Here is a 13,061-nt window from a genome sequence, read left to right as displayed (position 1 = left end):
TAGTACATTATTCTCTTCCTTTTCTAGTCTCACAAAACTTCACCTGAGGACTCAACTTGAGAAAAGCTATGATGGACCCTGGCCACCAACTACATCACATCTAATAATTCACTAGGTTTTAAGGATTGCAACATAGTATCTCTTTCTACTGACTTTTTTTTTTTTCATTTTTTTTCCAGACAGGGTTTCTCTGTGTAGCACTGGCTGTCCTGAAACTCACTCTGTAGGCCAGGCTGGCCTCAAACTCAGAAATTCGCCTACCTCTGTCTCCCAAGTGCTGAGATTAAAGGCGTGTGCCACCACGCCCGGCTTCTACTGACTTTTTAACCTCATTTCTTTAAACCATCTCCCCCATACATCATGCTCAATTCATTTCAACTAATTCACTGTACCTCTCAGGTAGAGCTGTTGCATTCTGCTTTTCTACACATAAACCTCTCCATTTTGAAGATTTAGAGCCAATGCAGTAGGATTTAGAGGCTGGGCTTTAGGGAAGTGGCTGGGTCAAGGGGCTCTGACCTAATGAACGGATGGGCCCGCTGAAGGGTTCCCACTGTGGTGGACTATTTAACTGAAATTTAGAAGGTCAGACTTAGATCAAGGGAGGTCATTGGGGTCTGTCCTGAAAAAGTATGTCTTGTCCTGGTCTCCCTCCACTGCCCCTCACTTCCTAACTGCCATGGCTCGAACAAGGGTGCTCTGCTGAATAACTTCAGCCATGACTCTCTACTTCCCCCAGCCTGTAGACCGACATCTCTGAAATCACAAATCCAGGTAAACCTTTTCTTCTTTGATTTTGTTTCTCTGAGATATTTTGTAACAGCAACGTAAAACTAGCATGCTTTCTCCTAAGATTAATTACTCCAGTTCTTCTTACAACCTTCTAGTGAACTGTGTCTCTTTCCTTGATTCCTCTAAGAATTTTCTCTATTTCTAATGCTTCTATTTATCTACTTTAAACCCAAGTGTAATATAGCCTGAAAGAGGAACACCTTGATGAACTTATTTGACTTGAGGCTGAGAAAGACTATAACAGGATCACTGCAAAACAAATGATTCACTTGTGCTGACAATAAAAAAGCTACAATATTACGGCATTCAACTCACTCATAGCTGAGTTTTATGTGTGAAGGATATATGGCAAGGACGTTGAACGACTATATAAAACTCAGGCTATATTCCAGCACCAGATTGCTTTTTAAAATCCTACATTAGAAAACTCCCAGCTCTTGGGTCAGCAAGATTTCTCAGTAGAGAAAGGTACTTTCCATCAAGGCTGACAATACATGTTATTTCTCAGAACACACATGACAGAAGAGACTCTCCCATGTTGTCCTCTGACCTCTGTATGGATTCACACAAACAAACAAATAAATACATGTAATCTTTTTACTTAAAAAAAAAAACTACATTTTTAAATTTGGTAATTTCCAAGGAGGCTGTCCTGCTATCATTTAGCCTATAATTCAACAATTGCAGCTCAGGCAAAATGGTGATGATGATTAAAGAACCCTTCACCTATTCCAAATTAGCTTTACTTTTAATTTGATACTTACTAGTATTCTATATGGAAATGGGTTTTTTGTTATTAGTGCCTCGTGTAAAGAGTACACATCTTCTTATTTAGAACACCATGTGCTAAGGGCGTGGTGCTATGGAAAGCTTACTGAGGTTGAACTGGTAGGTTACCTGCCCGCACCGTCCTTAGGGTGCTCTGGGGATTTTTCCACCACCAAGCATCTTCTCCTAGATCCTCTACAACTTTCAAACTCCATTAGACTCACCAGCCCCCCACCCCCACCTGGGGAGGTACTGTCTTCTAAACCTTCTTTTAAGTGACTGACAGAATAAAAAGAATAAAGGAATAAGGTCTTTTACTTTTTTTTTTTCCTTTGCAGTGGGGTTGGGGAAGGATGAGAACGAAGTGGGCTAAGGAAGGCCTAATCCCGTTTCATTAATTGTTGCTGGATACCTCTGGACAAGTATACCTTTGGATACCTCTCAAAGCATAGACTTCAACATCATTAAAACAGAGACAATAGGAGGATCTATCTCTCCAAGGAACAAACAAGGCAAGTTTTAGAAAATGGACAGTATAAAGCATGTAATTACATACATTTCCTAATAATGATGACCAGTGAATTCCAAGACAAGAGTAAAACATAAAGACTCAGCTTAAAGTTGTAAAGCCTGAAAGGGGCCCCGAAGGACACTGAAAGTAGATAGAATGCCCTGAATTCAAGGGTCTCCAGTCTTTCATTGGTTCCATTGATCCTAGTACCTTAGTTCCCAGAGTAGTTTGGGCAACTGGCAAGAAACTGGGCAAGTTATGCTTATCTAACGCTAGAAAAATTATTTTTTTGAAACTCAAGTTCCCCCTTTTTAAAATAACTCATTGAATGAAAGAGCAGTTGTCTAGTACCTGAATGGTTAAAATCTTAGGTAGGTAGGTTATTTGTGTTGTTGCCATTATTAATATACTAGTGAGTAATTTAATTAAGAGTTTCTATTCAAACTGAGATATAAGCTTGGTTGTGTAAACTTGTAATATTTAGGAGGTAAACTCACGATCAAGAGTTCAAAGCCAGCTGGGCAGTGGTGGTGGATGCCTTTAATCCCAGCACTGAGAAGCCAGAGGCATACAAATCTTTGAGTCCGAGGCCATCCTGATCTACAGAGTGAGTTCCAGAAACAGCCAGGGCTACACAGAGAATTTCTGTCTCTGTCTCTGTCTCTGTCTCTGTCTCTCTCTCTCTCTCACACACACACACACACACTCACACACACACAAACACCAAACGAACAAACAAACAAACAGCTCAAAGCCACCCTGAACACATAGAAGGACATTGTCACAAAAATTTTGATAAATAATATTGTTGTCTTAAACCCTTGTTAATTTGTCCTCAAGAGACTCCTTAAGAAACTTTCTTTAGATATTCAACTAATATTCAGTTGTACTAATGCTAGTATGTGTCTATATCTTTCTTATCTTAGTTTATAGGCAAACCTTTTACCCTCAGACATCAGCACTAAGAAATTCCTGATGTAAATATAACATTATCTTTAAAAGTTATTTTTTTACCCTTGGCAGGGTTCATAAAAAGCATCATTTCCTGTTTAGCTTTTTTCAATTGCTTTATGATTCATAGACTTTGAACTTGCCTAATCTCAAATGAACTTTCCCTTGAGAACAAGGTGAAATCAGTTCAGTGAGCCAGTGTTCATCCATTTATTTTTTCCCCAAGTTTTGTATTATTTGGATGATATATCTATTTAAAACATACTTCCATAAGTAAAAATTGTTCGAGATATGGATTTATTTTCAATTACAGCTCATTTTACAATATAAACTTGTTAGTAAATACTTTTTTTTTAAGTTTGTATGAGGACTTCACTTAACAATGTTAACAAGTGAGTACCTCCTAGATTTTACATGCTGGCCTAGATAATATAACACATATATATCAGAATATAACAGGAAGCAAACAAAAACTTCTGTTAGGATATGTTGATTAGTGCATCCAGGCAGCGAGACTGACGTTTAATAAGTGATTCAGTGTGTTCAAAGGTGGAAAGTATTGTGGAGACAAACAGAGAGGGAAGAAGGCTGGCAGCTGTATGTAGGTAGAGATGCCAAATTTAAAAAGTATGGTCAGGGAAGATCTGATCGAGGAAGTAGCATTTAACCAAGATAGGAAAGAGCTGCAGGCAGTTTTGAGTGGTGCCGGTAAGATTCTGGACTTTTTGGAGTTTAATGAAAATGAAGCCACAACATATCCAAACTTATGGGACACAATGAAAACATTTCTAAGAGGGAAACTCATAGCTCTGAGTGCCTCCAAAAAGAAACTAGAGAGAGCATACATTAGCAGCTTGACAACACACATAAAAGCTCTAGAACAAAAGGAAGCAAATTCACCCAAGAGGAGTAGACACCAGGAAATAATCAAACTCAGGGGTGAAATCAACCAAGTGGAAACAAAAAGGACTATTCAAAGAATCAACCAAACAAGGAGCTGGTTCTTTGACAAAATCAACAAGATAGATAAACACTTAGCCAGACTCACTAGAGGGCACAGGGAAAGCATCCTAATTAACAAAATCAGAAGTGAAAAGGGAGACATAACAACAGATCCTGAAGAAATCCAAAACACCATCAGATCCTTCTACAAAAGGCTATACTCAACAAAACTGGAGAACCTGGATGAAATGGACAAGTTTCTAGACAGATACCAGGTACCAAAGTTGAATCAAGATCAGGTTAATGATCTAAACAGTCCTATATCCCCTAAAGAAATAGAAGCAGTCATTAATAGTCTCCCAACCAAAAAAAAAGCCCACGAGCAGATGGGTTTAGTGCAGAGTTCTATCAGACCTTCAAAGAAGATCTAATCCCAGTTCTTCACAAACTATTCCACAAAATAGAAACAGAAGGTACTTTACCCAACTCATTCTATGAAGCCACAATTACTAAACCACAAAAAGACCCAACAAAGACAGAGAACTTCAGACCAATTTCCCTTATGAATATCAATGCAAAAATCCTCAATAAAGTTCTTGCTAACCGAATCCAAGAACACATCAAAACAATCATCCATCCTGACCAAGTAGGTTTCATTCCAGGGATGCAGGGCAGGTTCAATATACGGAAATCCATCAACGTAATCCAGTACATAAACAAACTCAAAGACAAAAACCACATGACCATCTCGTTAGACGGGAAAGAGCATTTGATAAAATTCAACACCAATTCATGATAAAAGTCTTGGAAAGATCAGGAATTCAAGGCCCATACCTAAACATGATAAAAGCAATCTACAGCAAACCAGTAGCCAGCATCAAAGTAAATGGTGAGAAGCTGGAAGCAATCCCACTAAAATCAGGGATTAGACAAGGCTGTCCACTCTCGAACTACCTATTCAACATAGTACTTGAAGTCCTAGCCAGAGCAATTAGACAACAAAAGGAGATCAAGGGGATACAAATTGGAAAAGAAGAAGTCAAAATATCACTTTTTGCAGATGATATGATAATATATAAAATTCCACCAGAGAACTCCTAAGCCTGATAAACAGCTTCAATGAAGTAGCTGGATATAAAATTAAGTCAAACAAGTCAATGGCCTTTCTGTACACAAAGGATAAACTGGCTGAGAAAGAAATTAGGGAAACAACACCCTTCTCAATAGTCACAAATAATATAAAATACCTAGGCATGACTCTAACTAAGGAAGTGAAAGATTCTGTATGATAAGAACTTCAAGTCTCTGAAGAAAGAAATTAAAGAAGATCTCAGAAGATGGAAAGATCTCCCATGCTCATGGATTGGCAGGATCAATATAGTAAAAATGGCTATCATGCCAAAAGCAATCTACAGATTCAATGCAATCACCATCAAAATTCCAACTCAATTCATCAATGAATTAGAAAGGGCAATCAGCAGATTCATCTGGAATAACAAAAAAACATAGGATAGCAAAAACTCTTCTTAAAGATAAAAGAACCTCTGGTGGAATCACCATGCCTGACCTAAAGCTGTACTACAGAGCAATTGTGATAAAAACTGCATGGTACTGGTATAGTGACAGACAAGTAGACCAATGGAATAGAATTGAAGACCCAGAGATTAACCCACACACCTATGGTCACTTGATTTTTGACAAGGGAGCTAAAACTATCCAGTGGAAAAAAGACAGCATTTTCAACAAATGGTGCTGGCACAACTGGCTGTTATCATGTAGAAGAATGGGAATTGATCCATTTCTATCTCCTTGTACTAAGGTCAAATCTAAGTGGATTAAGGAATTCCACGTAAAACCAGAGACACTGAAACTTATAGAGGAGAAAGTAGGGAAAAGCCTCGAAGATATGGGTACAGGGGAAAAATTCCTAAATAGAACAGCAATGGCTTGTGCTATAAGATCGATAATCGATAAATGGGACCTCATAAAGTTGCAAAGCTTCTCTAAGGCAAAAGACACCATCAATAAGACAAAAAGACCACCAACAGATTGGGAAAGGATCTTTACCTATTCTAAATCAGATAGGGGACTAATATCCAATATATATATAAAGAACTGAAGAAGGTGGCCTCCAGAAAATCAGATAACCCCATTAAAAATGGGGCTCAGAGGTGAACAAAGAATTCTCACCTGAGGAAAACTGAATGGCAGAGAAGCACCTGAAAAAATGTTCAACATCCTTAATCATCAGGGAAATGCAAATTCAAAACAACCCTGAGATTCCACCTCACACCAATCAGAATGGCTAAGATAAAAAATTCAGGTGTCAGCAGATACTGGCGAGGATGTGGAGAAAGAGGAACACTCCTCCATTGTTGGTGGGATTGCAAGCTTGTATAACCACTCTGGAAATCAGTCTGGTGGTTCCTCAGAAAATTGGACATAGTACTACCAGAGGATCCCACAATACCTTTCCTGGGCATATATCCAGAAGATGTTCCAACCAGTAAGAAGGACACATGCTCCACTATGTTCATAGCAGCCTTATTTATAATAGCCAGAAGCTGGAAAGAACCCAGATGCCCCTCGACAGAGGAATGGATACAGAAAATGTGGTACATTTACACAATGGAGTACTACTCAGCTATTAAAAACAATGAATTTATGTAATTCCTAGGCAAATGGATGGACCTGGAGGGCATCATCCTGAGTGAGGTAACCCAATCACAAAGGAACTCACACAATATGTACTCACTGATAAGTGGATATTAGCCCAGAAACTTAGGATACCCAAGATATAAGATACAATTTGCTAAATGCAGGAAACTCAAGAAGAACGAAGACCAAAGTGTGGACACTTTGCCCCTTCTTAGAATTGGGAACATAACACCCATGGAAGGCGTTACAGAGACAAAGTTTGGAGCTGTGACGAAAGGATGGACCATCTAGAGCCTGCCATACCCGGGGATCCATCCCATAATCAGCTTCCAAACGCTGACACCATTGCATACACCAGCAAGATTTTGCTGAAAGGACCCAGATAGAGCATTTCTTGTAATACTATGCCAGGGCCTGGCAAACACAGAAGTGGATGCTCAGAGTCAGCCCTTGGATGGACCACAGGGCCCCCAATGGAGGAACTAGAGAAAGTACCCAAGGAGCTAAAGGGATCTGCAACCCTATAGGTGGAACAACAATATGGACTAACCAGTACCCCCTTGAGCGCGTGTCTCTAGCTGCATATGTATCAGAGGATGGCCTAGTCGGCTATCAGTGGAAAGAGAGGCCCATTAGTGATGCAGACTTTATCTGCCTCAGTGCAGGGGAACGCCAGGGCCGGGAAGTGGGAGTGGGGGGTGGGGGAGTGGGTGGGGGAGTGTGTGTGGGACTTTTGGGATAGCATTGGAAATGTAAATGAAATAAATACCCAATAAAAGAAAAAGAAAAAAAGATTCTGGAAATATTCAAAAATGAACTCTTAACCTTGTTTAGCATGGGTTCTACTATAGGATGTTTCTCTCATACAAGTGTTTCTAGATGTGTGGGCTTGGAAAACAACTTCTGCAGTTCTGCATTATGCCGAGTCGCTGAAGAACCAGTGCTACGCCGCCAGATAGAAAGATGGCTATGTTAACAACCTTGGGGGGGGGGGTGTCTTAGAGCTCGATGTTCTAATGGGCAGATATGAACTTGGCAAATGTGGGATATGTGTTGAAGGGACAGGGTAGTTCCGTTCTGCAGATGTTTCCTTTCCACATCCAGTTTCTCTCATCTTGACCTTCCTTTTGCCATTGATCAGACAGGCTAGCCCATCTTCCTTGCCACTCCTCCGTATCCCTTAGAAAGGATGTCAGTACAAGAAGGTAGACTATAAAGCAAACAATCTATTTGCCTTTCTAGTGTCTGTCTCCCAGGTACCTAGGATTCAACCTCCAGAAAATCAAGTGATAAATTATCTTTAAAATAAATAAAATAATATTAACATAAAAATGTAGGATGATGCTCACCAGTACTCTAAAATAAATTATTATACCTTTCATTTATCCTGTGGCTTTCCTGAGGTCGTGGATAAATTGTAATGCTGATCTTTCCAAGAGAGGAGCTCTGTAATTCTGCTAAATATTTAGATGTGACATCTCTATTGTTTGGCATATTGTGCAACAACTTTGTTGTGCTTGTAGTACTCACCGCACATCATGCTACAGTGTTTATGTAGGAAGAAGTTTAATTTTACAGTATCAATTCTACTATCACACTAAACTTTGTTCCTTTTATTTTACTTGACTACAATATAGTACAATCAAATAGTTCCCATCAAATCTGGCATGTTGTCCTTGTTGTCACATAAAAGTATCTTTTATTCTCATGTTCTAATTGCCATCTCAGAAGCTTACCACCTCTGTCTGTAACATAGGCCTTGTCATGGAAGCTTCTAGACTCTATCTAATCTAATCTAGGCCTAGAACGTACATCAGAAGAAGCTCACCCCTTCTTACTCTTTCTGAACTCTGGATGGCTGATTCAACTCAGCTGTTCTGGCTCAAACTCCTATCCAGGATGACTGATTCAATCTGGCTCCTCTAGGTTTCTCCTGAATTGGTCTGCTTGACCTCATACTAACTATGGAAATCTGTTCTAATATTCTGGCTCGTTCTCATTCTCTGGATTATTTTGTCTTCAGCTTGTTGTCCCTTCAATCTGTCTCTCTATAACTGTCCTAGTAAATTTGCCTCCTCCTCTCTCTGGACTGCCCCTAAAGTAGTTTCCCTTTCCTCTCACTTCTTCTAAAAGCCGGTCATATCAGATTCTGTCAAATCTTTCTCTGATTTATCACCTTGTCTACCACTCGATTAGACATCACTTTCACACTTGGGTGCCTCCTTGTAAAAACCAACTTTACCTACATCTTTTGGGATTAAAGGTGTGTACTAAGGGTGTGTCTGTATTCCAGCAAGGGGTATTAAAGATGTGTGTTAAGGGATGAGCCATACCACAATTAGAAACAGGTTGTTTGTTTTTTTTTTCAGTAAATAACACAATCTCAGGGTTCCCAGGGTGATCAAATATCCTCCAACATTGCCATATGATAATATGGCAAGGACAATTCTTATTCTAGAGTCAACATTTCTTCCTCTTTCATCAACCCTATTGTTGTTTAAAGCAATATAGACATAGGAATTATGATATTTGGGGCTGGAAAGATGCCTCAGTCGGGAGTGCTTGCTGTGCAAGCATGAGGACCTGAGTTTGGTCCCCAACACTCATGTAAGAAAGTCAAGTGTAGAGTGAGAGCACCTAACATTCCTGGAGTAGGGGAGCAAAGACGAGAGAACCTCTGGGGGTTGTCGGCCCAATGGTCTAGCTGAATCAGCAAGCTTCAGGTACTGTGAAACATTCTGTGTCTGTAACTAAGCTGGAGAACAATTGAGGAAAACATCCAACACTGATCTCTGGATTTTACATGCATGCACATACATGTATCCCCTTACCTCTGGATTCCACAGGCATACACACATGTACCACTTGCACACATGTCCCCATGTATGTATTATTGCACACCTCTCCCCACACATAGTCATACTATGGAAATTGCAGCTTGGAATGGACAATAGAATGCACATTGAACCTTCCCAAACAGAACGCTTGATTCTGTCCCAAGCCATGCTTCTCTTTTATCGTGGCACCATCATCTGCCTGCTATCAGGATCCTTAACTTCTCTTTCTTTTTTTGTTTTGTTTTGTTTTGTTTTTGTTTTTGTTTTTTGTTTGTTTGTTTGTTTGTTTGATTTTGTATTTTTGGGTTTTTTTTTTGTTTTTCCATTTTTTATTAGGTATTTAGCTCATTTACATTTCCAATGCTATACCAAAAGTCCCCCATACCTACCCACCCCCACTCCCCTACCCACCCACTCCCCCTTTTTGACCCTGGCGTTCCCCTGTACTGGGGCATATAAAGTTTGCAAGTCCAATGGGCCTCTCATTGCAGTGATGGCCAACTAGGCCATCTTTTGATACATATGCAGCTAGAGTCAAGAGCTCCGGGGTACTGCTTAGTTCATATTGTTGTTCCACCTATAGGGTTGCAGTTCCCTTTAGTTCCTTGGGTGCTTTCTCTAGTTCCTCCATTGGGGGCCCTGTGGTCCATTCAATAGCTGACTGTGAGCATCCACTTCTGTGTTTGCTAGGCCCTGGCATAGTCTCACAAGAGACAGCTATATCTGGGTCCTTTCAGCAAAATCTTGCTAGTGTATGCAATGGTGTCAGAGTTTGGAAGCTGATCATGGGATGGATCTCTGGACATGGCAATCACTAGATGGTCCATCCTTTCGTCACACTTCCAAATTTTGTCTCTGTAACTCCTTCCATGGGTGTTTTGTTTCCGATTCTAAGAAGGGGTAAAGTGTCCACACTTTGGTCTTCGTTCTCTTGAGTTTAATGTTTGTAGCAAATTATATCTTATATCTTGGGTATCCTAAGTTTCTGGGCTAATATCCACTTATCAGTGAGTACATATTGTGAGAGTTCCTTTGTGATTGGGTTACCTCACTCAGGATGATGCCCTCCAGGTCCATCCATTTGCCTAGGAATTTCATAAATTCATTCTTTTTAATAGCTGAGTAGTACTCCATTGTGTAAATGTACCACATTTTCTGTATCCATTCCTCTGTTGAGGGGCATCTGGGTTCTTTCCAGCTTCTGGCTATTATAAATAACGCTGCTATGAACATAGTGGAGCATGTGTCCTTCTTACCGGTTGGGGCATCTTCTGGATATATGCCCAGAAGAGGTATTGCTGGATCTTCCGGTAGTACTATGTCCAATTTTCTGAGGAACCACCAGACTGATTTCCAGAGTGGATGTACAAGCCTGCAATCCCACCGACAATGGAGGAGTGTTCCTCTTTCTCCACATCCTCACCAGCATCTGCTGTCCCCTGAATTTTTCATCTTAGCCATTCTGACTGGTGTGAGGTGGAATCTCAGGGTTGTTTTCATTTGCATTTCCCTGATGATTAAGGATGTTGAACATTTTTTCAGGTGCTTCTCTGCCATTCGGTATTCCTCGGGTGAGAAATCTTTGTTCAGTTCTGAGCCCCATTTTTAATGGGGTTATTTGATTTTATAGAGTCTATCTTCTTGAGTTCTTTATATATATTGGATATTAGTCCCCTGTCCGATTTGGGATAGGTAAAGATCCTTTCCCAATCTGTTGGTGGTCTTTTTGTCTTATTGACAGTGTCTTTTGCCTTGCAGAAGCTTTGCAATTTTATGAGGTCCCATTTATCGATTCTCGATCTTACAGCACAAGCCATTGCTGTTCTATTCAGGAATTTTTCCCCTGTACCCATATCTTCGAGGCTTTTCCCTACTTTCTCCTCTAAGTTTCAGTGTCTCTGGTTTTATGTGGAGATCCCTAATCCACTTAGATTTGACCTTAGTACAAGGAGATAGTACTGGATCAATTCGAAATCTTCTACATGATAACAGCCAGTTGTGCCAGCACCATTTGTTGAAAATGCTGTCTTTTTTCCACTGGATGGTTTTAGCTCCCTTGTCAAAGATCAAGTGACCATAGGTGTGTGGGTTCATCTCTGGGTCTTCAATTCTGTTCCATTGGTCTACTTGTTTGTCACTATACCAGTACCATGCAGTTTTTATCACAATTGCTCTGTAGTACATCTTTAGGTCGGGCATGGTGATTCCACCAGAGGTTCTTTTATCCTTGAGAAGAGTTTTTGCTATCCTAGGTTTTTTGTTATGCCAGATTAATCTGCTGATTGCCCTTTCTAATTCGTTGAAGAATTGAGTTGGAATTTTGATGGTGATTGCATTGAATCTGTAGATTGCTTTTGGCAAGATAGCCATTTTTACTATATTGATCCTGCCAATCCATGAGCATGGGAGATCTTTCCATCTTCTGAGATCTTCTTTAATTTCTTTCTTCAGAGACTTGAAGTTCTTATCATACAGATCTTTCACTTCCTTAGTTAGAGTCACGCCTAGGTATTTTATATTATTTGTGGCTATTGAGAAGGGTGTTGTTTCCCTAATTTCTTTCTCAGCCTGTTTGTCCTTTGTGTAGAGATAGGCCATTGACTTGTTTGAGTTAATTTTATATCCAGCTACTTCATTGAAGCTGTTTATCAGGCTTAGGAGTTCTCTGGTGGAATTTTTAGGGTCACTTATATATACTATCATATCATCTGCAAAAAGTGATAATTTGACTTCTTCCTTTCCAATTTGTATCCCCTTGATCTCCTTTTGTTGTCTAATTGCTCTGGCTAGGACTTCAAGTACAATGTTGAATAGGTAGTGAGAGAGTAGCCTTGTCTAGTCCCTGATTTTAGTGGGATTGCTTCAAGCTTCTCACCATTTACTTTGATGCTGGCTACTGGTTTGCTGTAGATTGCTTTTATCATGTTTAATATGGGCCTTGAATTCCTGATCTTTCCAAGACTTTTATCATGAATGGGTATTGGATTTTGTCAAATGCTTTCTCAGCATCTAAGGAGATGATCATGTGGTTTTTGTCTTTGAATTTGTTTATATACTGGATTACGTTGATGGATTTCCGTATATTGAACCACCCCTGCATCCCTGGGATGAAACCTACTTGGTCAGGATGGATGATTGTTTTGATGTGTTCTTGGATTCAATTAGCAAGAACTTTATTGAGGATTTTTGCATCAATATTCATAAGGGATATTGGTCTGAAGTTCTCTATCTTTGTGGGTCTTTTTGTGGTTTAGGTATCAGAGTAATTGTGGCTTCATAGAATGAGTTTGGTAGAGTACCTTCTGTTTCTATATTGTGGAATAGTTTGTGAAGAACTGGGATTAGATCTTCTTTGAAGGTCTGATAGAACTCTGCACTAAACCCATCTGGTTCTGGGCTTTTCTTTTGGTGGGAGACTATTAATGACTGCTTCTATTTCTTTGGGGGATATCAGGCTGTTTAGATCATTAACCTGATCTTGATTCAACTTTGGTACCTGGTATCTGTCTAGAAACTTCTCCATTTCATCCAGGTTCTCCAGTTTTGTTGAGTATAGCCTTTTGTAGAAGGATCTGATGGTGTTTTGGATTCCTTCGGGATCT

The 13,061-nt window shown here is 39.8% G+C and overlaps 1 protein-coding gene across 1 annotated transcript in view; it reads right to left on the bottom strand.

The window, feature by feature from the left end:
• Nucleotides 1-13,061, bottom strand: part of Abcb1a (ATP-binding cassette, sub-family B (MDR/TAP), member 1A) — a 181,485-nt gene that overhangs the window by 96,509 nt on the left and 71,915 nt on the right. The window lies entirely within an intron of this gene.

Source organism: Mus musculus, chromosome 5 (genome assembly GCF_000001635.26).
Source record: "Mus musculus strain C57BL/6J chromosome 5, GRCm38.p6 C57BL/6J".
NCBI lineage: Eukaryota > Metazoa > Chordata > Mammalia > Rodentia > Muridae > Mus > Mus musculus.
Note: the sequence above shows the minus strand (reverse complement) of the source record. Positions and strands in the feature narration are given on the sequence as shown.